The 27,704-nt window shown below is 36.6% G+C and overlaps 1 long non-coding RNA gene and 1 pseudogene across 1 annotated transcript in view; both read left to right on the top strand.

The window, feature by feature from the left end:
- LOC145716254 (uncharacterized) overlaps window positions 1–27,704 on the top strand; it is a 56,089-nt gene that overhangs the window by 18,447 nt on the left and 9,938 nt on the right. The gene's annotated exons all lie outside the window — the stretch shown is intronic.
- On the top strand, window positions 86–1,691 carry LOC145716062 (eukaryotic translation initiation factor 1 pseudogene; annotated as a pseudogene).

Here is a 27,704-nt window from a genome sequence, read left to right on the forward strand (position 1 = left end):
CTTCAGTTTGTTTCCTGAGATTAAGAATTCCTCATATCAGTGAGGTCATATGATACATGTCTTTCTCTGATTGACTTATTTCACTCAGCATAACACCCCCCAGTTCCAGCCACTTCTTTGCAAATGGCAAGATCTCATTCCTTTTGATGGCTGCATAATATTCCATTGTATATCTATACCACATCTTCTTTACCCATTCATCTGTTGATGGACATCTTGGCTCTTTCCACAGTTTGGCTATTGTGGACATTACTGCTATAAACATCAGGGTGCACATACCCCTTCAGATCCCTACATTTGTATCTTTGAGGTAAATACCCAGTAGTGCAATTGTTGGATCGTATGGTAGCTCTATTTTCAACTTTTTGAGGAACCTCCATACTGTTTTCCAGAGTTGAACCAGGATTTTAATTCAGATGTGTCTGACTTTAATCTCTTATTCCCTTTTACCAATTCCTAATGAGTAGGGTTCAATCTTATACTTTGCTATATTTTTCTAAGTATTTGGTACAGACTTGATTACATGACATCTATCTAAATAAATAACATTTTGGGGGGGTGCCTGGGTGGCTCACTTTTTTGGGCATCTGACTTCAGGTCATGATCTCAGGGTCCTGGAATTGAGCCCCACCTCAGGCTCGCCACTCAGCACGGAGTCTACTTGTCCCTCTCCCTCTTCCTCTCCCCCGCTCTCCCTCTCTCTCAAATAAATAAATAAAATCTTAAAAAAAATAAAGTAAAATAGCTCCAGTCACTGAGCCACAGCCAAGGACTCAGCAGCCTCCTCTTCAAGCCCCTTTGTTTCCCAACAATCCATCCCCCCACTTCCGGCCTTCTCCCACCTCTGCCTTCTGTAGGCCATTTCCATGCAGGAAGGAATCCTATCGTATGTCCATTATCCAGAATCTCCACTCTTTTGACCCCTTTGCTGATGCAAGTAAGGGTGATGATCTGCTTCCTCCTGGCACTGAGGATTATATCCATATAAGAATTCAACAGAGAAATGGCAGGAAGTTTGCTTGGTTATGATAAAAAGAAAATAGTGAAGGCGATTAAGAAAAAATTCTCCTGCAATGATACTGTAATTGAGCATCCAGAATATGGAGAAGTAATTCAGCTACAGGGTGACCAGCACAAGAACATATGCCAGTTCCTCATATGCCAGTTCCACTGGACTGGCTAAGGACAACCAGCTAAAGGTTCATGGGTTTTAAGTGCTTTTGGCTCACTGAAGCTTAAGTGAGGATTTCCTTGCAATGAGTAGAATTTCCCTTCTGTCCTTTGTCACAAGTTTAAAAACCTCACAGCTTGTTTAATGTAACCATTTGGGGTCTGCTTTTAACTTGGACTAGTGTAACTCCTTCATGCAACAAACTGAAAAGAGCCATAAAAAAATAAAAAATAAAAATAAAAACAAATAGTATTTTTAAAAGGTATCTGAATTATTAACTGACTTTCAAAATAATAAGCAGGCTTAAATCATTTAGAAGGAATGAGGGAAGAAAATAACAAATACAAAGGCACAAATAGGTATGAGGGAATAGTGTACAAGAAATGTTCCTTTTGAAGACTTCATTTGTACCTTAATTTATAGCATTCATCATAATCTGCTATACATTTATAATAAGTATGTCTTCTCAACTAGGTTGTCAGCATGCTCCATGTTTCATTTCTCTGTAGCCCAAGTAGCCAACACAAAGTAGGCTTTCTCACTGTGCTCACTGCATGGGTTGCAATTATAAATGTATGCCAAAGCAGGGCAGTGAACACTATCCTCTCCTGAAGCTGGGTGGTATGGAAGGAGTATGAGCTCTGGAGTTCAGGAGATTCTCCATTATCTAGCTGTGTGCCTTAATTGCTCATCTGTGAAATGGAGCTAATAATACTTTGCTTGCTGAGAGGTTGAGAGAACTAAATGAAAAACTTAGCTAGGTTGCCCATCATAAACTTGAATGAAACAAATTTCAGGAGTCCATGCCATGCCCTCTTTTCTTGCTCCTCAAAGCAAAGGCTTAAGGAGTCTGGCTTTCCCTAAGCCAAATTGTCCTCTCTCAGCACTCCATGCAGGGACTGCAAGCCTATTCCCTATAATTATCTTTCATCTCCAAATTGTCTACCACATTTGACTCCAAGCATAGACCTATTCTAAAGTATTTATCCCCTACCCCTGCCCCATCATCTGTGCTCTGTTTGACTCTCATCTAATATGGACAGGGATGTTTCATGCCTTCAACTTAGCTACTACTCTCTTAAGTCAAACAAGCTGCTTTCTTTCCAGGTCCCCACTAGAGCAATTCACCCCCAACTCATACCTGGGGTGCTTTTATTGTTCTCTTTAAATAAACTCATTCTGTTCTCCAAGCAGCCATTTCTTTTTCTTCTTCTTCTTCTCCTCCTCCTCCTTCTTCTTCTTTCTTCTTCTTCTTCTTTTCTTCATCTTCTCCTTCTTCTTCTCCTTCTCCTTCTTCTTCTCCTTCTTAGTTAGTCACCATACAGTACATCATTAGTTTTTGATGTAGTGTTCCGTGATTCATCGTTTGCATATAACACCCAGTGCTCCATGCAGTATGTGCCCTCCTTAATACCCATCACGAAGCAGCCATTTCTTTTGAACTCTATCAACCCCACAAAATGGGGCCAGAGGGTACTGGCAAAACAGCACATTTCTTTTGCAGAAATTGAAATGACTTAATACATTGATAACTGATGGCTGCTCCAGGAGGCTCATTTATAATCAGAGCTACATAATCCTTTCTTCTTTGCAAAAAAAGGAAATTCAATATATTTATGGTTCTTGCTCTTTCATAATACTAAACATTTTATCTATAGTACCTTCTCAAATGCTATGGTGAGTAAAAAATACATATTACAAATGTAATATATGCATGTATGTATGTACACATACATATGTATATATATGTGTATATATATTATATATATTCACATATGAAAAAATAAGAATTTCATATATAAGTCATCCTGCATGTTTCACACAAAACAGTAGACATACTTGATGTTATTTTAACATTGTTTCCACAAATTTGAATATGAAGTGAATATGATTAATGCCAGGCAAGACAATAAGGTGCCACGGGCATTTCTTTAACCAACACAACAGAATTTATATGTTCACATGATTGTGGTACATCTATCTTAAAGTGGTCCTTTTAAGAGGCAGCACATTTGATGCAGTATTTTCATCCTTCATCAGTAATACGTTGGATCTATTTTTAGGGAATCTATCACATTTAAGATAATACATTATTAAGGTAATTATCATCATTATCATTAAAATAGCTGGCATAGTAAATACATATTGGTTTTGGCTGTCTATCAAAACTCCTTTACTCTGGGAATAGCATGTCCTTTTTCTGCAAAACTCTTTCTTCTTCCCTCACACCCTACCCCTCCACCTCTAACTGGCCCTCTTGTTAGTAGTGAGGTTATCTTGTTATCAACACTGTGCCTCCCATCCACAGTTGACTGGTCCAGCAGAGGGCTCCTGACCTTATCTAGGCCAATCAAACCCCTTCCTAGCATATTTTTTAACAAGAACTGGTAAAAGGACCAAGTCACCTTTAGTAACTAAAACTCTAAGAATGATAAGATTTGATAGCTGCTACTGTGATATTTCCTGACTTATGAAAGAATTGGTCTTCAGTAAGAGAGAAACAGAGTGAAGCACTGAAGAAAGATGAAAAGTGCACTGGCACCTAAGAGCTAGCTACATCTCTGCCACTAATACCATCATCAAGATCACAGAAACAACAGGTTATATATGGAGCATCCATGGAGCAGTATACTAAATGTTTTATGCTCATTATCTCATGATGCAAGTTTATAAATCTTGTACCATGGTCTTTAACTTCAATAAGCTTATAGTCTGCCATGATGACTGAACATGCAAACAGATAATTTCAGTAATATCAACAGGGTCTGTTAGAGTTATATAATACTGAGCAAAAGTGAGAAATATTGGGCCAACTTAGTGGAGACAATGATCAGGACCTTCTTGTAGAAAATGTCATCCAAATACAAAACCCAGTTCAGTTCACTCACCATTGCAAGAACAATCCAATCACATAATCTCATTGATTAATTAGCAAGTGGGTTAGGGAGCAACCATGTTGAGTGGTATTCATTCTTCCTCTATGCCCATGATAAATATGGCATAAAAATAATTGGAATCAAGGTCAGGGATTTTAAATCTATATATTTTCCTTGATACCAAAGCACCAGACTCTGAATCTCCTCCTTTTGTCTGCATTCTTGGGGATGTCTGTTAGATGTCTGGTGTCTTGGCAATGATGAAAAGTAAGGAGAGAATGGAATAAGGTGAAATGTAGATGTTCTAAGGCTACCCCAAGCCAAGAACTTCCCTTACTAATACTCCTAGCATTCCTATGTAATGATTTTTTTAAGGAAGTAAAAATTTAGGGTTTTTACCCCTTCATGTTAGATAAACAGTAAATTAACACAGTCTAGATGAGAGAGAGAGCAGGGTAGGGCTGGTTTCATAACCATGTGGTCTCTGCAGGTGACTTTGAAGGGCCTCTCTCTTGGTTTAATGTGCTGCTGTTGTTGTCTTGACATTATTACTAATTTTTTAACAAGAGGCTCCATGTTTTCATTTTGCACTGGACTAGTCCTAGAATGCATATACTAATACAATACCTGGCACACAATGACTGTTTAGTAAGTGAATAAATTCATGAGTGAATAAAACTTTTTCCTGAAAAATAAGTTGGAAGTTTCCAAGTAAGAAAAGAACATGGTCAGTACAAAAAAAAATTTTTTGTGCAAGAGCACAGAGGAGAAAAGGACTTGTATGATTCAGGAAGTGGCAAGAGGTTTGGTTCATGGCTGGATTCCAGCCTGTTGGGGGGTCTGTTAGGGAGAGATAAAGTTGGAAAAAAATAGATGATGAAAATTTTGAAAGCTTTGGATACCATTCTAAAGAGTTTAGACATTATTCTATGGCTTACATAATTTGTGTAGGTTCATTAAATAGGTAAATGACAAGGATCAGACATGAATTTTAGAAAGTTTCTCTGGATGGTAACAGACTAATGGCTAGATAGGTTTCATGGATACTTAAGCAGGAGAGGGATGTGCAGGATTTAAAAATAATTTTCCCTCTACCTTTCTTAGTTCTTGACTGATAACCCCTATAATAGAAGACAGACTAATAATAGAAAAACAAACAGAAGTTTATTGATGTGCAGCTCATGTATACATGGAAGAGATCCAGGGAAAAATGAGTAATTCTCTGGGGTGGTTTAAAACTCTGGCCTAAATAAAATCTTTAGCTAAAGACAAAAGAAGAAAGGTGTGTGTGTGGGGGGGAGGTCATTTGTGGGGAGTTTACCATGAAAAGCACACTAAACAATGATAAGCTTTGTTATACAGGTTTAAGTTGGTACCTTTTCCATTGATAAGATTCTTTTGTGATTTAGTTATCCTTCTCTTCCTGATAAAAAGAGGATCCCTTACATAAAGAAATTTCCTTTACAAATACAAAAGTGACTTCTACTGTTTTCAGAGCTTTTCCTGTGTCTACTGTTTCTCAAAATAATGAGCTCAAAGTAATCTTTATGCCAAAAAGGTTTATTTTGGGGTTACATATTCTGCTACTATTCACCTCTCAATCATGTTTTTCAGTTTTCACCACTGGTTTACCTGTATTTCCTTTCTGGGTAGTTGATTTTTTAAATGCTATATTAAAGAATATATACTTATTAAATTTTATTTTTTCAACTTTTTGTTGCTAAAATATAAAAATAAAATTAGTTTTTTAAAATTATTGACTTGTCTCTGTAATGAACTATACTTACATTGTTATACATGATGATTCAACTGTTTTTAAAGTTGAAATTAGCACATTATTATTTTGTATCTGTTCACAAACATTGTATTTAGTCTATATAGTAGTTTATTTAGAGAACTCTGTTATACAGTCAGTCCCCCCAAAAGACTCAGCTATACACATTCCTGGATGTCTCCACTTAAAGGTTTAATAATCATCTTAAACTTAACATAACCAAACATGAGCACCATATTTTCACTCCCAAATCTGCTCTACCCACAGCCCTCCCCATTTCGATTGATAGCAGCTCCATCACTTCTAGTGGCTTCAGCTAAAACTCTTGGAGACATCCTTGACTCTTCACTGTGTTTACATTCCACAGCCAATCACAGATCCTGGTGGTTCTGCCCACTAAAATATATTCAGACTGTAATTCAACTTTTAGAAACTGACCTAAAAACAAAGGTTAAAATATTTAATATCATTATTGAAGTAAATATAAGAACTCTCAGCTTTGATAGGAAAAGTAAAGCTTTGGGTGACAAAACTTGAGAGAAAGGTAAAGGCAGTGTTATCCTACTCTTTCCAAGATCGGATTTAGGACATGTTGTCTGTAATAGGTAAAAGAGTAAATAGGTATTTGTGTATTTTTTAAGTTATTTAGGTTGAACCCTGAAATTGTCATTTTTGTGGGTCAATATGATTGAATATGGGTGAATTCATATGGTTTAATGAAATATAATTTTCTATCAACCTAGAGAAAATGAAATAATTAAGTGTAGCATTCTTATATATGGAAGTAATCATCAGAATAAATAAAACAAATATTAATAATTGCATGTAGACAGCAAGATACTTTATAGTTAAAGCTTTCAGTTTTTTTGAAAATTAAAAAATATCCATCTGTGGGCTTATTATATATAAGGATTTAGGAGACTCTTCTGTGTACAGATATTTAAGCAATCCCTTGGTGTAAGTTTCATTCCTCACTTCTGTCCTGTATTGTATCTACCATCTCTGCACCCAGAAATACTCAGGGTTTCGGGTGGATAACTACAACCCTTCAGCTTGTCTCCACAACTTTACTTTGCTCTGTCCCCATTCAGCATTCAGTGCTCTCCTTTCTGCCTTCCTTCATTCTTAAATTTGTTGATATCCTTCATCTATTGATGCCTCCATTATCTTTACTATCACTTCAATTTAATTTCAAGTAATGAATTTTTATCCTGGTCTGCCATATCTTCCAGTACAAAAGGCAGGCAAAGTAAGAGCTCCCACATTTCTCCTTATGCAATTCTAGATATGGATTGTATGCAGGAATGAGATGGAACCCATAACAAAGTGAAAGTGTCACTTTAAAATAAAATCTATTTAATCTTAGGCAATATACTTAACCTCTCCAGCCTGACTTCCTTATATACAAGTAGCCTAAGTTACATGATCTTTGAAACCTTTTCTAAAGATTCCATGATTTTATCGGTTTTTATGTTATGTAAAGTTATATAAGAATATATGAAAATGATTCTCTCTATAATTCCACTATACTGTGAGCTCTTAGAAGTCAGGTACTTTTTCTTCTTCACTTTTCTGTATCTAATACCTAGAGTAATGTCCTGTACATACAAGGTCTTTAACAAATATTTGTTAAATGAATAAAAAATATAATATTCCATCACATAATTTATATAGGTTTTGTATAGTTATTATAGCCAATAAATACTCATTATGCCTTTAACACTATGAAGTTCTCTCTATTAGTAGGACTTTAGAGGAAAGGTGTGATATCTGCCCTTAAGTACAACATATTCTGGCAGCAGAAATATAGAGAAACAAATAACACACACACACACATACACACACACACGAGTATAGAATGTTGTCATGTATGAAGTTAATATGATGTAGGAGAAAGAGTATGAGCTTTGGAGTCAGACAAACCTGGTTCGAATCTAGACCCTGTTGTTTAGCTACTCTGTCAGCTTGGAAGGCTTACTTGGCTTTTCTGTGTGTTTCTTTTACAAAATTAGAGATCATACTTTGTTTCAGAAATGTTATGAGAATTATATTACATAATATATGCAAACAACTTCACACATTGCAGGTGCTCAAAAATCCTATCATTATTAATATTATTACCAATGCACACACAGTTGGGAAAAAGTTTAGGTTGAGTAAGTTAGGAATAGCTTTTCAGATGAGTTGATCTTGAGCTGATTCTTGAAAGATAAAAAGAAATAAATGAGGTAGGAAAAAGTAGATAATTAGCCCTGGGCAAAGGAAAGAGCACATGTGCTTTGGGAGGTCATGGGTGTTCATGACAAGTAGTTCTGTTTGGCTCCAGCAAAGTAAAAGCTACCTGCAGGAGGCATTCAAAGAGCAGATGGAGGAGAGAGTGAACTCAGGGACTCCTCTGCCTGTGCCTTCTTTCTTCTTTCTGTACTTACTGGGCAGAGGGCGGCACTTCAGTGATTTCCTGACCTAATAACCAAGAGTTCTTTCATTTGGAGAAAAACATAGGTCATATTCTTTTTACACACATATTTTCAAACTTTGAAAACTATTGTTGGTAAGAGGAAAACAAATTAGTGAGTGCTGTGTTCTGTATGGTTTTCCCTTTAGAGCTACATGGGAGCTAATTAGGGAGAAATCTTTCCTTAAAGTAGTATTATCTACTTTGAACACTGCAACCCTGTACTTGCAGACAGCACTAATTGTCAGTGGTATCTCCTTGTAAGTAGCCCATGCCTTTATTGTCTTTTTGTTCTATCAGTTGAGTGTGCCGTACTTAATTCCACCTTTCAGGCAACTAATACATCGGATTAAGAATTTGAGAAGTTAGTTCTAATATATTACATTTAGGACAAAATAATCCTCTTTCCTCCTCCTTCCCTTATAGCAATGCTAGGCCTGATTCTTTACATGATGCCAGGTATGAGGAAGGAGCAGGTAGGGAAGTCTCTTCTCTAAACACCTTGCTCTTGAAGGTTTACCAGAAGGCAGCTGATGAAGAAAGAAGGGTGTAAGTTAGTGTATCAATGATGCTTTTACATACATAATTGATTCATTCCTCCTAACTTCCCTTCAAGGTATCCATTCTAATACTCATTCAACAGAGAGAGAGAACTGAGGGTCAGAGAGACTAAACAGTATGTCCACACTCACAAAGATGGTGGTAGGACAGGTATTCAGACAGAGGTTTGTCTAACTCCAAAGCTGATGTTCTTTTCATTATCACAGTACTCTCTCCTTTCCCTGGCTGTTCACAACTTACTGCATTTCATCAATTATGAGACACTTTTTTTTTTTTACATTATAAGCCTATTGGAAAAACACATACATAGTGTGCTACGATTGCTGTTAGCAAAAGAGAGTTGTAACTATATGTCATTGCCTGTGTGTGCACAAACTTGGGTGTTGTTCTTAAAGCATGATTTGGTAATTGCAGTCTCTTGATGTTTTTACCACAAGTCACTTAAGGAACATTTAATGAAAGGATGAGTCTTAGTTGTTTTCTGAAAACCTTCCCTGATACAAGGTAAAATCAAGAAATCACTACCATTATAACATGTAGAATGAGAGTCTGGGGCTTGGAAGAAAATCTCAAAGAAAATTTTAGAGCACTTTTCAGAAATGCTGCATCACCAATGCCCTTGATGGCACAGGAACATTGTACAGAAAAGCAGTAATTAAAAGATTCTTAGACCAAAGTTATTCAGAATAGTCAAACTGGTTTTGCTCACATTGTTATTATATTTTTGCTTGTATTACTATTTCCCTTTATTTCCCTATTCTGTAAATTGCTATATGCTAAAAATCTATGTTCAAAACACATCATGTCATCCTTGGATCCATTCATGAGTTTTCTGTCTTGCTTTAGCCAGATGTTTCCCAGAACAAAGTTTGGCTATGACAAAATTAGCCACCATGTTTTTCAGATCCTATTGCCTTCAAGTAGTGTGCTACAGCATAAATTATATCCTTTAATCCTAACAACAATCTTGTCACGTAATTATTATCTTCCTGATTTTACAGAAGAGGAAATAAGAATTAGAGAGGTTATATAATTTGCCCATGTTCATGCCACTAGGAAGAGACAGGATTTTTAACCCAGGGTTTTCATATGTAACAATCTTGCTGTTAAACATTACATTCTATTACTTTTCAAATATTTTCTGGACATAACACTAGAAGTATAGCACTTTGCAGAGCACATGCAAGTACTAGTCAGCTTCTGGCTAATTAAATACCCAATTTCTGTTTTGCCCACTGAAGGAAGAAGGCAAGAGTACCCAGAGCGGGCGCCTGGGTGACTCAGTTGGTTAAGCGACTGCCTTCAGCTCAGGTCATGATCCCACGGTCCTGGGATTGAGTCCCGCATCGGGCTCCCTGCTCTGCGGGGAGCCTGCTTCTCCCCCTCCCACTCCCCCTGCTTGTGTTCCCTCTCTCGCTGTGTCTCTCTTTGTCAAATAAATAAATAAAATCTTTAAAAAAAAAAAAGAGTACCCAGAGCAACAGTGAGTGATTAAGTAAAGATGCCCAGCTTTTTTTTTTTTTTATAGCACAGGGGGATCAGGCAGACTTTGGAGTCAAACATACCTAGGTTTGAATCTCTAATAAGCCACTCATGGAATGCAAGAACTTGGCAAGTCATGTAGCTTCTCAGAGTCTCATTTTTATGTAAAACGGGTATGATAATCACAAGTCAGCAGGGTTTTTGATTGCCTTAGAGGAGATGATGAATGTGATTTTTGTCACACTTAGCACACTAACACAAAGTCACCATGGGGAGACAGTTCTCTTTTCCCTTTTCATGGAGTTAGTTTTGGGCTGAGTATCTCAGTCTAATTTTAGTCTTAGTCCTTTTTTTCAAGAAAGTTAAACTGGCTAAGGAAAATTATTTTCTATTTCTTCTGCTCCCAAACTGGGTGGCACGTGTAATCTTTTATTTATTCAACACATATTCATTCAGCACAGTGATATGCCACACAATATGCCGGGCATCAGTATAAAAAGAAAAAAAAGCAAGAGCTTTGGCATCAGGATGTTTTGTGAGAGCCCTGGCTCTTTCACATGGTACAATTGTGGACAATCAGCTCATTTTTCTGAACCTCACCTTGTTTATATAAAGTGAATAATAGTGTCATTTTTCCAGGGCAGCTGTAAGGATTGGGAGAGATAATCAAAATAAAATTTTTTTCACTAAGAAGGAGTTAGTGTAATAGCTAGTTCCTCTGACCTTGATAGTCTTGGGTAGACTCAAACTACCTATTAGAATCAAACAGTTTGACTAGTTGCAAACCAACTAATCATATGTTGGCAAATCCTTAACGTTGGGCTCTCTTGGGTAGGGCGGATCTCTGGTATGGCGTTTGATGATTTCCATGGTATAAATCCTTCCAGGCAGCTCCAGCGCACCACTGACCACTGTTTCTCTTGCCTGACCTTGACAGCATGCAGGCCCATCCCTTGATTTCCCATGTAAGGTAGCATATTCACAGGTTCCAGGGATTTGAGTGTGGACATCTTTAGGGGTCATTTTTCTGCCTATCAAAAATGGCAACCATTTGTTATGCTTTCTGGGCATTACCTTATTCTCTCAGCAACATCATTGTGTACAGACTCTTATCCCCATTTTGCAGAAGAAACTGTGGCTCAGAGAGGTGAACTTGCCAAAAGTGACCTAGCCAGCCAGCATCAAACAGGTTTGAGCTAAGTCATTTAATTCCTGAGTCTGTGTTCTTATCCACCTCCCTCTGCTGTCTCCCCTATCAAGGATTCAGTAAACCAGCTCCCTGGCTTAGCTGAGAATTTCCATGGAAAGAGTTGGTTTGCTGTGGTGGTGGTAGTGGTGGAGGGGGATTTATTCTGAGGTGCATGGTGTGATTTAGAGTGGATGCTAAAAGTGAAAATTGATTCAGGTGGCATATCTGATCAGTGGTGACCTCTCCCCCTCCCCACCCAGTAACCAGAGTAAATCCACTAAGTGTGTTTCTAGGCTTTTACTAGGGTGATTTCATGAAGCTTTGTCCACCACAGTCACACATAGAAAAACAAATGTAAAAAAAAAAAAATTAGTGAAAATTAAATGAATCCTCTCCAAACAGCTGTATTGGAACTTGAAGTTATCTTACAGAGCAGTAAATATAGGGAAAATAGAGTAAATTCCACCTTTAATCCCGGGCAGATTTATTGTCATCTTGGGGAGAAAGAGAAAGCTTAAAAAAACCTTACCTTGTAAAACCATTTTCTGAAAAATAACCCAGACGCTCCCTAAGAAAATAGGTTAACTGAGTTTCCATGAGAATGGTCCATGATGCTGAGATTCTATGGCCAACAGGAAAAAGTGACCACAACAGAGAGACCAAAATGAGTGTAGCTATAGAAACATCTTGTTTCACAATCACATCCTATTCTAATTGTTCCTTTACATTTCGGACCTCACCCCCCATTGTATTTTGAGGACAGGAACTAACTTATTTAGTTTGTATCCATGTCATTTAGCCTAGTGTTTAATTGGAAGTATGTGCTTCATCAGTGTTGGTAGAATGCAACTGAATATTACATTATCCTTGTGGAGTGGTTCCCAAATGTAATCTGTGGATTGGTAGACTTAAAATCACCAGAGAAGATCTGAAAAATATAGTTTACCTATATTTATCATAGAGGTTCTCAAGTATAAGATCTACAATGAAGCCCAGATGCTTGCATTTTTATAAAGCCATGCAGGGGATTCTGAAATGCACCCAAGTTTTAGAACCAACACTTACTCCTATACCAAAATCCATAGGCAGCATGCTAGACTCACATTTGACAAAAGTCACACTTGAGTTAATATCACCTGTGAAAAACCATAGGGAGAATTTTTTTCATTCATTATGGGCCTCCTATGTGCCCTAAACTGGGCCAGGGGAAGTCAGGAATACCAGAATGATAACCCCTATCTCTGAAACATAAAATTATTCTAGAAAACTAAGGATATCTTTACTACTCAGATCTGTCTGATTGCCTTAGCAAACTTCAGGTAATAACTTGTGTTAAAGAGGGTGGTTGGAAAGTGTTGATTTGGTTCAAGGACAGTGCAAACTTATGGCAGGAATGGAAGATTGGTGCCAGTTACCACTGAAGGTGGTGCTGCCTGACCCAACTCCAGCCACCCTTGTGTTTGTTGAGCAGCAGTGTTCTTGCTATGGACATTGAGGCATGAGCAGCAGCATGAGCACCACTCACATGATTTGGCTTGATATACTTTTAGCAGGAGCAAAACTACAGTTCTGGCATTTAATATTGAAGTGACAGGAATGTGATCACAAAGCCGGAGCAGAAAATGGGGGAAACCAGAGCAAAATAACTTAATGGCAAAGAGAGCTGATTTATGGATCTCATAAGAGATAACCCATCCATAATTCTTAAATACCTACAACCACAGAGATATTGTTGTCATTAGAGTCCTGTTCTTACTCAGAGTATGGCTAGAAAAACCTTGGTTATAATGAAACAATAAGAATAACAAATAAGTATAAAGGAAAGGATAATAAACACAATACTATGTGACATGATGTAGTCTCTAAATTCAATATGAGTTTATGCCCAGAAGATATGAACAAAAATAAATATAATGTGAACCAGATAAAAAATAAAAGTAGAAAGACAAGGAAAAGGCAATGAAAGACCCAGCTGCTTTATTAACAAGTGGACAAGCATCCAATACCTTAGTGCCTAGTCTGAAATCCATCTTTTAAGTCAATACTCCACCCATAAAATATGGCTCGATAAATGGCCTGAGCCGTGAACATGAGGGCAGAAGGGACAGTGTTTCCCCCACATAGCCTGCATCATTTTCTTCCCCTCAGCATCTTCTAGGCACCAGTGTTCTTATGTATTGGGGATACCATTAAAATAAAATTAAAAAATTCCTGCTTTATTTTTCACCAGAGCACTCAATGCTAGTTGATATTTTATTAGTAATTCATTATTTTCAACCGTCTGAAATAGTGCCCTACACAAAAGTAAGCTCCGTGAGGGAAAGGACCTTTCTTGTTCACCAATCTATTCTCAATGCCTTTTGTAAACCCTACTCATCAACTATTAGTTGATGAAGAAATGACTGAGAGAATAATATGAGTAGGCATAAGGTGATTAAGCAGAAAATTCTGAGTTTCTTTTAAACTACTATCTAGGGATAGTTTATTAAGGATAAAACCTAGGAAGAATAGTGTTGCTGGTCATATAAGATATGTACTTGCTGTTTTCACACCAAACAGCAAATGACTCTTCACACCAAAATGGAATATAAAATCTCTCAGCTTAAAACAATGTCTTAGTCACTGGTAAATGTGGTAAAAATAAACTTCACATTTAGCCACTTAACACAATAAAATATAACTTGTTTTTCATATCATAGTCCCTTGAGCAGTTCTCTATTAGCATGACTTGGGGAACTAAGCTCTTTCCATCTGTAGCTCCACCATCTTGAACTCTTTCTTTTCAAGGCTTTAAAATGTGGCTGGACAGAGGAGGGAAGCTATGTGTGACATGTCATGGCCAGGACTTGAAATGATGTACATGGCTTCCATCCATATTCCATTTGCGTGGTCTCATTGAATTGTAAGAGGTCTATACCTTATAGTCATCTTGTTGGAAATATAACATGAGACAATGTCATGTAAAAATAAGAAGGGTTCTAGAGGGTAGGGGGTTAGGGGGATGAGTTAGCCTGGTGATGGGTATTAAAGAGGGCACATATTGAATGGAGCACTGGGTGTTATACACAAAAAATGAATCATGGAACACTACATCAAAAACTAATGATGTAATGTATGGTGATTAACAACATAATAAAAAAAGAAAATAAAAATAAAAATAAAAATAAAAATAAGAAAGGTGGTGGTATTTCTAGCGATAGCCAAAAGGTATAGAAAATACAAATGAGGGGCGCCTGGGTGGCTCAGTTGGTTGAGCGACTGCCTTCGGCTCAGGTCATGATCCCGGAGTCCCTGGATCGAGTCCCGCATCAGGCTCCCTGCTCGGCAGGGAGTCTGCTTCTCCCTCTGACCCTACCTCTCTCATGTGCTCTCTCTCATTCTCTCTCTCACAAATAAATAAATAAAATCTTTAAAAAATATATTAAAATAAAAAGAAAATACAAATGAGAAATAAAATAGTCCAAAGAAATCCTTTAATAAAGATCCAGTAATCAGATATTAATTAACTCAGTCACTAGATATATATGAAGTTATTACTATGTACCACTGTTCCCACTCTCTAGAAGGGAAGATAAATGAGCCATTATGAAGTAAGATGAGTGCCTTGATAGAGAAATATAACATGTTGTGGAAAAACTATAATAATATTTTAAAATAATAATTAGTAATATTTTGAGCATTTCAAGCACCTTAAAGATATTATTGTATTTATTTTTTACAATGCTAAGACATAGATACTGTTACTATTTTTTTATGGATGAGTAAACTAAGGCTTAGAGAAAGACAGCAACTTGCTCAAGGTCACACAGTAATTAATGCACTTTGCATAACAGAATAAGCAATGATTAGCCCTGGTAATGAAAGTTTTTCAAAATAAGAACTGGATGGTTTTGCCCCAGAATAAAAATAATTTTACACTCTTAGGAGAAAAACCACATGAGACGAGCATTTGAGACTATTCCATGACAACACAGAGATTCTTATGGCTCCTTAATGAAGAACTAGAGGGCACAGCAGAACCCATTATACATCCCCTCAGTCCACTACACAGAGCCCTAAAATAAAGCTCCTAGAGTTCCCATCCTAGAGTATGGGTCCTACCTTTTTAAACAAGTCTTTTTGTTTTTTGTAGTCCCAACTTAAAAAATTTCAGTCACTAGGGGCGCCTGGGTGGCTCAGTCGTTAAGCGTCTGCCTTCAGCTCAGGTCATGATCCCAGGGTCCTGGGATCTAGCCCCGCATCGGGCTCCCTGCTCAGCGGGAAGCCTGCTTCTCCCTCTCCCACTCCCCCTGCTTGTGTTCCCTCTCTCACTGTCTCTCTCTCTGTCAAATAAATAAAATCTTAAAAAAAAAAACTTCAGTCACTGCAAAACTCCTCTCTCTCTCTTCCTCCCTCTCTCTCTCTCTTCCTCCCTCTATCTAATTTATCTTATCACCCTCCCACCACCCCTCCCTCCCTAGAGAGAGAAGTGAACAAAACAGAGAGAAGCAAAGCAGGTGCTCCTTCTGAAATCTGTCCCTTGTGTTAGAATGTGCTGTGCCCTGGCAATGTGGTTATATAGCCACATAAATAAGAAAATATTTGTGTGCATACAGTCCCATTGCAAGTAAATAAGAAATTTTATGCTCAACTCAAGTAATTTATTGTTTTAGTGATTGATGTAGGAATTAGTAAACAATGTAATTTATATTTATGATATTCTTAATATAAAAACCATTATCTTTCCATGGTAAAAAAGCAAAACAAAAATAGCTAGAGTTCTGCCTTTCTTTAGTATGACCTGCTTCCCCAACCCTCCAACTCCTTTGCCAGAATTTAAATGCCTAGGCAATGTAAGTTTCCCACAGGGGCGCCCCCCCAAAAAAAGATTCAATAATTGCTCTGCAAATTAGAGAAGCCAGCTAGGATAGGATACTCAACTTGGATATTTTCCATTGCAGTAATGTGGAAATAACTGATTTAATGAGAATGGTATAATAAGGCAGGGCAACAATTTCATCCTTGAGCCAGAGTTTCATTTTTCTCTCCATGGGATGGATTAAAGAGGTGGATTGAGCAAGGAGCTCACCTGGCGAACCCACTGTTTTTGCAGATGTAAGTGGCACGCAGCTGGATTTAACTGCTGTGATTTGCTTACCCATATGTGGGAGTACATGAATTAAAGAGGAGCTAAAACTGGGGAGTGGGAAATGCAATTTTTAGCATAGCCTCACTGTCAGCAATGGCAATTGATTTTCTAACACTGAGATTATCCTTGATGAAAACATTCTTCGACATGCTCAACATTGCCTTGGGATAAATTCTTCCAGAAACCACGGAACGCTTCCTCATCATTTTGTAGTTTTAAGACATTTTATTGTCTACTTTCTGGAATGTTATGAAGCTTATGCACCATCCTCTGCTGTTTTCTGAGCAGCATAACCAGGGGGTTCACAAGTAAGAGACTGAGAACATTTAATTCAAATTAAATATTTCTTTGAGCATGTGTTAGGCATTGGGGACACAAGAACAATTAAATTAAAAAAAAGAGTATAATGGGCAAAGTCTAGGTTTTAGTCAGGCAAAACGAGTTCTTACCCTACGCCCACCTCATGCCAGCTGTAGGATTGTGGGGAATTTATTTAAATTTTCAGTTTCCCTCTATGCAGAATGAGAATAAGACTTATTTGCATCATGTTATAGGGATAAGTAATGCATGCAGAGTGTGAAACAAAGTAGACACCACGGAGCTGTTATAATAGACACTGGTCAGGAACTCAAGAAGAGGGTAAAATTAATAGAGAATCTGGGAGCACAGGATTATGTAGAAGGAGGAGAGTGTGATTTCATGGCTACTAACGAGACCTGGGTGGTAAACTGGGCCTCACTAAGGATATCAGCTGTGAGGATGAAACTACCTTAGGAAGTCTGCACTGGTAGCCAAGAGGAGCTCATTCAGTAAGGTTGGTGGGGAGAGACAGGAAGAAGATGAATTGGGCTATATACTTATGATTTGTCTATTTTTCTATGTCTATTTCTATGAAATTGTACTTAAAAATGCCCGAGATTTTTTATAGACTAATTCATGCTCTTTATTGGAAGACACTTGGACTTAAAATGTGTGTGTGTGTGTGTGTGTGTACACCACAAACTTCTGGATCAAGTCCAAAATCCAGGCATATAGCAGGTATTTGGGGATTTGTTTTGTAAATGTAGTCTTTTTTCACGTGAAGCCTGACATCTTACCTAAGCTGAGCTGGCTAAGTTCTGATCACTGCTTTACCGGAGCTGATGGCAGAAGGTAGGGAGGGGTTGTTGAGAATGGATCACAGTCTGATTCTCTGGAATCTAGATGTTCACAGCTTGTCCTGAAGGCAGTCAGAATACACAATGACATGCTTTGACAAACAAACTAACAGCTAACTTGAATCATACTTGGACCCTCAGGTGAAATCAACTAAACACAAAAATGATTTTCTCAAAATTGTTTAGTTTAATTTTTACATATTATATATTAAACCCAGTGTTTGGATACAGATTGAATTTTGGAACAAATGGAATAGTTTGTACATAAAATGTGGTTATAAAACCATTTTAACATTTTGCATAATAAAGTAAAACACAACATAATGCTATGAATTGTATAAAAAATTCAATTACATAAAATACAGGATTGAATGGTCGCATTACACATGAAAAACCATAGTTTTTATTTGGTCTGAGCAAAAAGTACAAACATACAGACTATGACAGTTATTCTGTACACAAACACCAGACTGAGAAAAATCCCACATGATTCTGAGGCTGTCATTTTCAAGCATGTGAATAATAATCAGTGCCAAATAAGTATTTACTAAAGACTAAATAATATCATGGCTAATCTAAACTAAAGCTATTAATTTTAGAAAGGTCTAACTGGCTTGGGCAGAGAATGGGAACCATTGTGTTACATCTTTGCTTAAGTTATTTTCCTTCTGCAATTTATGTGGGCATCTTTTTTTATGTGGAATGTTATTAGCAAATACAAATAGGATGCTATCTTATCTCAGAAACACGAAAAGAAAGGCAAGAATAAAGAAACATGAATGGCCAAAAAAGCTGGAGGAGCCAAAGTCTGTAGTAAAAAAAAGTGATGGGGCCCTGGTGACAATAGGTGTGTAGACCCTGCCATGATTAATTTTTTATGATTTTTTTCTATTTGACATACGGCATTAAAAAACCTGAATTAAGAATAAATGTGAGCACACTAGCGCATCATAAGCATAAAGCCTATTTCAACTTTGGGTTACAGCTGTTTTATATACCCTTGCACGGCAATGTTTCTGACCCACTGTCATGATGACTCATAGAGGATGATGTTCATGTCTGACATTCTGAGCCTACACAGATTCTTTCATGGAACTGTAAAAGCTTTTGTGAGGAAGTACAATAAACAGATCCATAGAAATCTTTTAATGAAGCACTCATAAAAAATATTTATTGTCAGCATGTGAATAATAAAATCAGTACCAAATAAGTATTTACTTTAAAAGGCTAAATAATATCATGTCAAAAGTTATTAATTTTAGAAAGCCCTTTTTTTCCAGACTTCTGTTCCACAGGTATTATTAAGATGAACAATTTTATATCATTTCAGGATAAGCACATTATTTTGTTAAAATTATGATGGATAGAATTTGACTTTCTTCTTTAAAGATTTTATTTATTTGAGAGAGAGAGTGAGTGGGGGTGGAGCAGAGTCAGAGGGAGAGGGACAAACAGACTCTCTGCTGAGCATGGAGCCCAACACACAGGACTGGATCCCAGGACCCTGAGATAATGACCTGAGCCAAAACCAAGAGTCCGATGCTTAACTGCTTAACCAACTGAGACACCCAGGTGGCCCAGATTTTCTGACTTTTAATCCATATTATGTAGTACTCATTTTTTTCATGGTATCAATATTTCTTGTTGCCTTTGACTTGGTAACAGGCACATGTTTTTGTGAATTTAGTTACAGAAGTATCCTGCACACCTCCCTCACTGATATACATCAAAGAGTAGGCACAAAGAATAGGAATGCAATTGGTTGGGTTGGGTTGCATAGATAGGAAGGTTGTAGGTTATGGGCTGTCTCCCACTCAAGAAAACATAACAGAATACAAACTATTGTGAAGTTATTAGAGATAATCTTGAATGTACCCCAATGGGTTTTTTCAGTAAATCCTTCACATATATTTGACCTTAAAAATCATTGAAAACAGCAGAAATATATATAGCACTCTAACATTGCTGCTGTGGTATGTCCAAAACTATAAAACTATTACATGTTCCAAAGAGAACTGATACTTTTGTTAATTCAGTCCTATTTACAGAAGTTTTGTAGTAAAGTGAGCAGGGCACTAATTTGGGATAAATGTTCATGATTCACATTGAGGCTCTCAAGCTAAGTACCTGTGAGTGGTCATTCAATTTCTTTTTTTTTCAAGATTTATTTATTTATTTATCTGAGAGAGAGAGTGTGTGCACAAGTGGGGGAGGGGCAAAGGAAGAGAATCTTCAAGCAGACTCCCTGCTGAGCATGGAGCCTGAGGCTGGGATCAATCCTAAGACCCATGAGATCATAACCTGAGCCAAAATCAAAAGTCAGTCACTTAACCGAGTCACCCAGGTGCCCCATGATTTCTTAAGAAGATTAAATGAGATACTGTGTTAGGTGCTTATCCCAGGGCCTGGAACATAATAAATAATCTAAAAAATAGTAGCTGAACTTATTATTTGGTTGATGAAAATGAATAATCATGTAGCAGAGAATAGTAAAGGACAATTTGCCACAAGAATGTAAGTTTAAGTAATAGTGTCATTTAAAATGGTTGCCTTTGTGGTTTTACTTTCCTGGATTCTGATAGATTACTCTTCTATCAGATAGAAGAGGATAGGACAGTGAAAAAAGTGAATCAACAATGATGTCTCAGGTTTGGACTCACTTCAGTCTGTTCACAGTGGAGAGCTCTGAAGTATGAACAGTCCGACAGTCTTGGTTTCACTTGGGGCAGTGGAGGCAGCCTTTGCTACCTGGCCCCAGGCCCACAGTCACTGGCCACAATATAATGATCTAAAGGAGATGGGACTGGGGTGGGGAGCATTGTTGCCTAGTAGGGGGCAGTTCTCCTGAGAAGGAGGCAATACTTGAAGCAGCTGGGGTGGTATGTACCAGCCAGTAAAGGGGATAATGGCAGAGCACCAACAGTAGCATCCCTATGACTCCCATCCTTCCTCACTGGGGGCTACTCAGTAGCAGAGAAGCCTTCTGTGAGGAGTATATGGCCCAGGTGTATGCCTGACCTCCAAATTATCCTTTCTTTTCTTTTCTCTCTCATTGTCTCTCTCTCCCCCTTCCCCAATCTGGGTCGCTCTTTAATTTCTATTGTCATAGTCTCTGTGCCATAGTGTCCTCAATTTCCGGATATTCCATGCCAGATTGGTGATTTCCTCATGTCTTTCCACTGCAGAAGGTTTCAGCATCTCTGTCCATAACTCAAGTATTCTGCCTTTTACAGTGTATGGCACTGCAGACTCTGCTGGGTAAGGCAACATAACTTGGGTTTGAGACTTATCTACTACTTACCAGCTCAGTGAACTGAGCTCTGGCTTTTAGTTTCTTCATCTGTAAAATAGAAATAATAATGTTTCCTTCCTCTTAGAATTCCTTGATAATTCAATGAGCTAATATGTTCAAATCACTCAGAATAGCATCCATACAGGATGGGTATTCATTAAATATTAAGTATTCATAGTCACAAAGTACAGAGGCTGCCTTTTTCAACTTCAGATTCTATCAATTCTGTTTTTCATCTCTGTTTATTTCCATAGCTCCAAATTGCCGTTGCCCACATTTGTGCAGTTTGGGATATAAGGTCCTATTCTTCCTCAATGTCAGGAAGCTTTACTAATGTCTTCTGCCTATAACAATTTCCAGAAAAGCCTTAAGAGTGCTCTCTGTGGCTATACTAAAGAGGTTTGGTTCCCAGCAAGGCAATGGATGACTTTTAGACCAACTGTTGCCTAGAGGACTCTTTAAAATTGAAGCCCTTTCTTTTTATGGCATTGTCTTTTTCATCTCATATCTACTGTCTCCCAAGCTCCAAAGACTGAGACTAAAATTACCTCATGGAGATAAAATTTTAGTCTTTAAAACTAATAAGTACCTCTGTTTGGTTACTACAGTGCTCATTTAATCCTGAAAATTACCCTGAGACATATGCTCTCCATTGACTTAGAAATAGAAGCTTGGAGGGATTCAGTTCACACAAAAGGTCACAAAGCAGGTTTTGGTGGTCGATTCATATTTACTAGTTGAGGACTACCTGAGCTGTCCCAGCACTGCAACCCCGTGGACTCCTCCACCAAGGTTTTGCATGGGGGAGATGCCCAGGCCTGGTTCTAAAGCATTGGTTGTGTCTCATTCCTTACCAAGCTTTATACTCAGAGGAAGGTAGATATTACTTAGTCTCTTCTGTTATCTAAGCAATTAGTTACTTTTGAATTACCTTTTAAGTGAGTAAAGATGGCATAAATATCACTTTGTAACTAAAGTACATTGTCATATCAATGTTGACTGGATCCCTGATTCCTCCTCCATTTACCTCTTAAACTTTTAGAGGTTTTCCCAGAATGCATTGGGGAAAGCGCTCTGCTGTAGTAGTTGCTCAGACGATTGCACTACTTCATAATGGTGACTCTGGGTTGTTGTCAGACCTCACCATGCCTCTCTTTCTTTTGTCAAATGAAGGCTAAAAATACTGGCTCTTATTTAAAAAAAAATGAAGTCTTGCCATTTGCAATGACATGGATGGAACTAGAGGGTATTATGTTAAACAAAATAAGTCAATCAGAGAAAGACAGTTATCATAGGATCCACTGATATGTGGAATTTGAGAAGGGGGGGATCATAGGGGAAGAGAGGAAACAATGAAACAAGACAAAACCAGAGAGGGAGACAAACCATAAGAGACTCTTAATCTCAGGAAACAAACAGGATTGCTGGAGTGGAGGGGGGTAGGAGGGATGGGGTGGCTGGGTGATGGACATTGGGGAGGGTATGTGCTATGGTGAGAGCTGTGAATTGTGTAAGACTGATAAATCACAGACCTGTACCCCGAAACAATAATACATTATATGTTAATAAAAAGAAAAAAATAATACTGGCTCTTTATAGGATTATGAAGAACAAATAAGATATGTATAAAAGTGCATATTTAAATGTCAGCCATTATTATTATAGATGGTTCTGAGAAGATAGAGGGAAGCATGGTTTGTGAATAAGTATTAACTAAAGCTTTGCAATATCTTTGGATAAATTGAAGATTCATGATTTTAATAAGAAAACTATTAGACAAAAATATGTATGTAGGGCATTCTATATGATGATTGGGCTGGATTCTTTAAAAATGTCAGTGTCATTAGAATAAAAAAGTCAGGAACTTCGCATTAAAGGATGCTAAAGAGGTAAGACACCTAAATTCTATGTGTGATTCTCTCAACTGGATCCTGGATTTGAAAGGAAAAAAAAAAGATATAACAGCAATTCTCAAACTTGGCATGTATTTAGAATCACTGGGATCTTATTAAATGAGTAGAGTCTGAGGTTCTATAATTCTAACAAACTCCCAGGTAATACAATTACTCAGTCTGCAGACTACACTATAAGTAGTAAGGGCTAAATAGACAATATTGGAACAATGGGGATATTTAAATATGGGCCACATAGTATTAGATAGTATATCCATGATAGAGTTTACACTCTAAAGGTTTTGTGCATACAGGGGAGAATATAATTATTTTTAGGAGATATCTGTTGAAATACTCAGTGTTCAGATATTATGAAATGTGAAACATTTTCAAATGGTTTGAGGGGGAAAAAGCATATGTGTGCATGTGGGAGGGGACAAATGGGGCAAAATATTAACAATTTGCCATTTTAGCTGAAGATCTATAAGCTTGAAATTTCTCAAAATGAATGTATTTGAGAAAATAATATGGCTCTGCTCCATGGTAATTTTCAGTGAAGTTTCCAAGATATTCCTTTTCTCATTCCATCTCATGGTAAAACTTGAAACTTCTTTACCTCCAACATTCTCTCCCTGTTCAATTAGGAATCTACCCCACAAGTTTTTCTTCAGAGTAGGGGTCTATCTTCTGAGTGAATTGACTCATTGTTATTTCTGTTTGTAAAGAAACACAAGTAAAGAAAGCCATAGAAAGTGATGGTGTTGAAGGTGACTCCATTGGAAAGATACTGCCCATTACATAGCATTAGTGCTTGCCAGAGAGATTGCCACAAATTAAAGGCAATGCACATCTGGTGACCCAGAGATCTTGATATTTATTTCTTATTGAACTCTTTTCTCAATATTCTGGTTATATTCAGTGACTCTCAGTCTCTCTTCCTCTGCCCCCACTCCTTTTAGGCTTTGGATATCCTTATTCTTTTTCCAACTTGGTTTTCAATTCTGGCTTCATTGTTTCAGATAACTTTCTAGATGTACTCTCCTGGTAACCATCAAATGTGCACTATGTTACCATTGACTACAGTCACCATGCTGCACCCCAAATCATGATTTATTAATTTCAAAACTGGAAGACTGTACCTCTAGATCCCTTTCACCCATCTCTCCCACCCCCACCCCTCTCCCTTGTGGCAACCACCTCTGTGTCTCCTGTATCATTGAGTTTTTTTTTGCCTTTTTTTTTTTTGTCTTTTAGATTTCACCTGTAAGTGAGATCATAAGGTATTTGTCTTTCTCTGCTTGACATTTTTTTTTTGCTAAGCTTAATATCCTCAGGGTCCAAGCATGTTGTGGTAAATGGCAGGATTTCCTTCTTTTTTATGGTATCTTTCTTTACTACAGGGTAATGAATACTTCCAGGTATTGACCCATCTAGCATCCTTTTTTTTTTTTTTTGGATGATGAAATCCAAATGACTTTTGTGGAATTTCCTCCACAACTCTTCAATGTTATTCAAGATGACCCATTTCATCCCATGAGCATGATAGCTTTCATTTAATTTATAAGAGAAATATTATATTCCACTTACTATTAGTCAGATATAATACAATTTTGAAAGTGCTACCACTTTCCTGCCACCCTCATGAATAAACCTACCTGGGAATGGAGCCAAAATAAGGAAGCAGAGCCAAGAAGTAGGTAGAGAAGAAAGTCCTGTTGACCTAATGTCAATCCCTGAAACAAGATGTTCGTGATGCCAGCAAAAAGTAGCCCTGGATTTTATAGTTATATGAAGCAATAAATTTCCTTTTTCTGCCTACACCATTTTAGGTGAGCTTTTCTGTTAATCACAACCAAAAGATATCTTACTGATGCTGATAGATACCTGAAAGTATAAGTGTCAGACTTGGAGGGTATGTACAGTTAAAATTATTATAGATATTGACAAATTGCCCTTCCATAGACTCTACCAACTTAAAACACAACAAACCCCTCTCCATCAAAAATATTATAAACAACTTTATCTTTTGACAATATATAGTAAAAAATAATATCTTTTTAAATTGAATTATCTTAGAAAAGATAAGTTGATAATTTTTCACACGTTTTACCATTTATAATTTTTTTCTGGTGCCTTTACTGTACATACATTTTTCTTGTTGTTTGATTAGATCATTTATATGATTTTCAGATGGCCTTCATATATCCTTTATTATATAAGGTGAATATATTTTCTTCTAAACTATCTTTTTTCTTGAAATATTATTTATGGTATTCACATATAGATGTTTTAAATTTTACTAGTGACATCTGTCAATCATTTTCTCTGTAGTTGATACATTTTTTGTCTTGCTTAGAGATTCTTCATAAATCATATTAACTTCCTTAATTTTTTAAAATTTTATTTTATCCTCAATTTTTAAATTTTAATTTACTATTTGATTTTTAAAACATTAATAATATTTTTAAAGTTTTCTTCTTTTATTTATTATTTTTTTAGTATAGTTGACACAATGTTACATTAGTTTCAGGTGCATAATGTAGTGATTCAACAGTTCTATAGATTATGTTTTGCCCAACACAAGTGTAGCTACTATCTATCACTGTATGCTATTACAATATCATTGACTTTATTTGGTTGTATATTGTGAGATAATATATAATGTATAACTAATTGTGCTACATACTATTTATTAAATAGTTAATTCTTTCCCAGTGATTTGAGATGTCATTTTCATCATCTCTTATATTTGTATACCTAAGTTTGTTGCTTGATTTTATTCTACTTCATTAATCCATTTTAATTTTTTCCTTTTGAACTCAGGTACATATAATTTTATTAATCATATCCCTTGTCTTATGACATATTGCCAACATTGGCTTATGAATTACATGGCTTCATTTATTTGGTTGGTTTGACAATTTAAAAAACACTTGCAAATCCGTCACTGAGAGCAAAATCCAGGACTTTGACAATGACCTATATCTAACTACTTGGTTATCTTCTTCCAATCTTTTTATTTTTATTTTTATTTAAATTACAGTTAGATAACATATACTGAAATAGTAGTTCCAAGGTATACAATATAGTGATTCAGCACTTCCATACAACACTCATCACAAAAAGTGCGCTCCTTAATCCTCATCACCTTTTTAATCCATCCCTCCACCCATCTTCCTTCTGGTAACCATCTGTTTGTTCTCTATAGTTAAGAGTCTGTTTCTTGGTTTGCCTCTCTCTTTATTCCCCTTTACTTATTTGTTTTATTTCTTAAATTCCACATATGAGTGAAATCATATGGTATTTGTCTTTCTCTGATTGATTTACTTCACTTAGCATTATACTCTCTAGCTCCATCCATATCATTACAAATGGCAAGATTTCATGGCTGTGTAATATTCCATTTTATATATATTTATATATTATATATATATATATATATATAACACCTCTTCTTTATCCATTCATCAGTTGATGGACACTTGAGTTGTTTCCATAATTTGGCTACTGTAGATAATGCTGCTATAAACATAGGGGTGCATGTAACCCTTTGAATTAGTATTTTTGGTATTCTTTGGGTAAATACCTAGTAGTGCAATTGCTGGATTATAGGGTAGTTCTATTTTTAACTTTTTGAGGAAACTCAATACTGTTTTCCAGAGTGCCCACTCCAGTTTGCATTCCTGCTAACAGTGCAAAAGGGTTCCCCTTTCTCCATAACCTGTTATTTCTTCTGTTGTTAAGCCCTTCTAACAGATGTGAGGCAATATCTCATCATAATTTTGATTTGCATTTCTTTCTCTGATGATCAGTGATGATGAGCATCTTTTCATGGGTCTGTTGGCCATCTGGATGTCTTCTTTGGAAAAATACCTATTCATATCTTCTGCCCATTTCTTAACTGGATTATTTGTTTTCTCAATTAATATAGCTTCATAGAAATATCTTATAGGGAAAGTGTTATTTCCTTCTCTTATTCTTTACAAATATTTGACTATCCATGGCTCTATTCTTCACCTAAAAGTAGATTATATCTTTTCCTTGTCAAATGAAATATTTACCTACTGGACTGAAATACAACTTGTCACCTGCTTCAGTCAAGTATGGTAAGCCTTAATGATGATTTCATGATGTAATTCAGTTCTCATTTTATTTTTTTAATTTAATTTAATTTTATTATGTTATGTTAGTCACCATACAATATGTAGTGATCCACGATTCACTGTTTTCGTATAACACGTAGTGTTCCATGCAGTACCTGCCCTCCTTAATGCCCATCACCAGTACCCATTTTATTTAGAAGCAGTTGTTCTCAAGTTATACTCTAGTGGAAACAAGGGATTCTAATTATAAATTTAAATTATTTCAATTATTCCCAGGTGTGATGAAAAAATTTTTTCAATAAATTTATCTAAAACTTTTGGTGTTTGTTATTATTTTCAAATACTAAAATCTATATAAGATGTATTAGAATAAGTATGCCTAGTTGCTGAAACAAATCACCTCAAAATCTTATTGGTTTAAAATAATAAAGTTTTACCTTTTTTGTCAGTCATGGAACACATCACTTTCACTCAATTCTATTGGCCAGAATGAAATTTATGATGCCAAGTTTACTTCTAATGGTTAGGATATGTAATCCTCCTGTCTGACCAGGAAGAAAATGAAATACATTTTATAAGTTCATAGCACTTTCTCTGCCACAGATTGTTGCTTATGTATCACAA

Source organism: Leptonychotes weddellii, chromosome 11 (genome assembly GCF_054177405.1).
Source record: "Leptonychotes weddellii isolate Sample4059 chromosome 11, ASM5417740v2, whole genome shotgun sequence".
Taxonomy (NCBI): domain Eukaryota; kingdom Metazoa; phylum Chordata; class Mammalia; order Carnivora; family Phocidae; genus Leptonychotes; species Leptonychotes weddellii.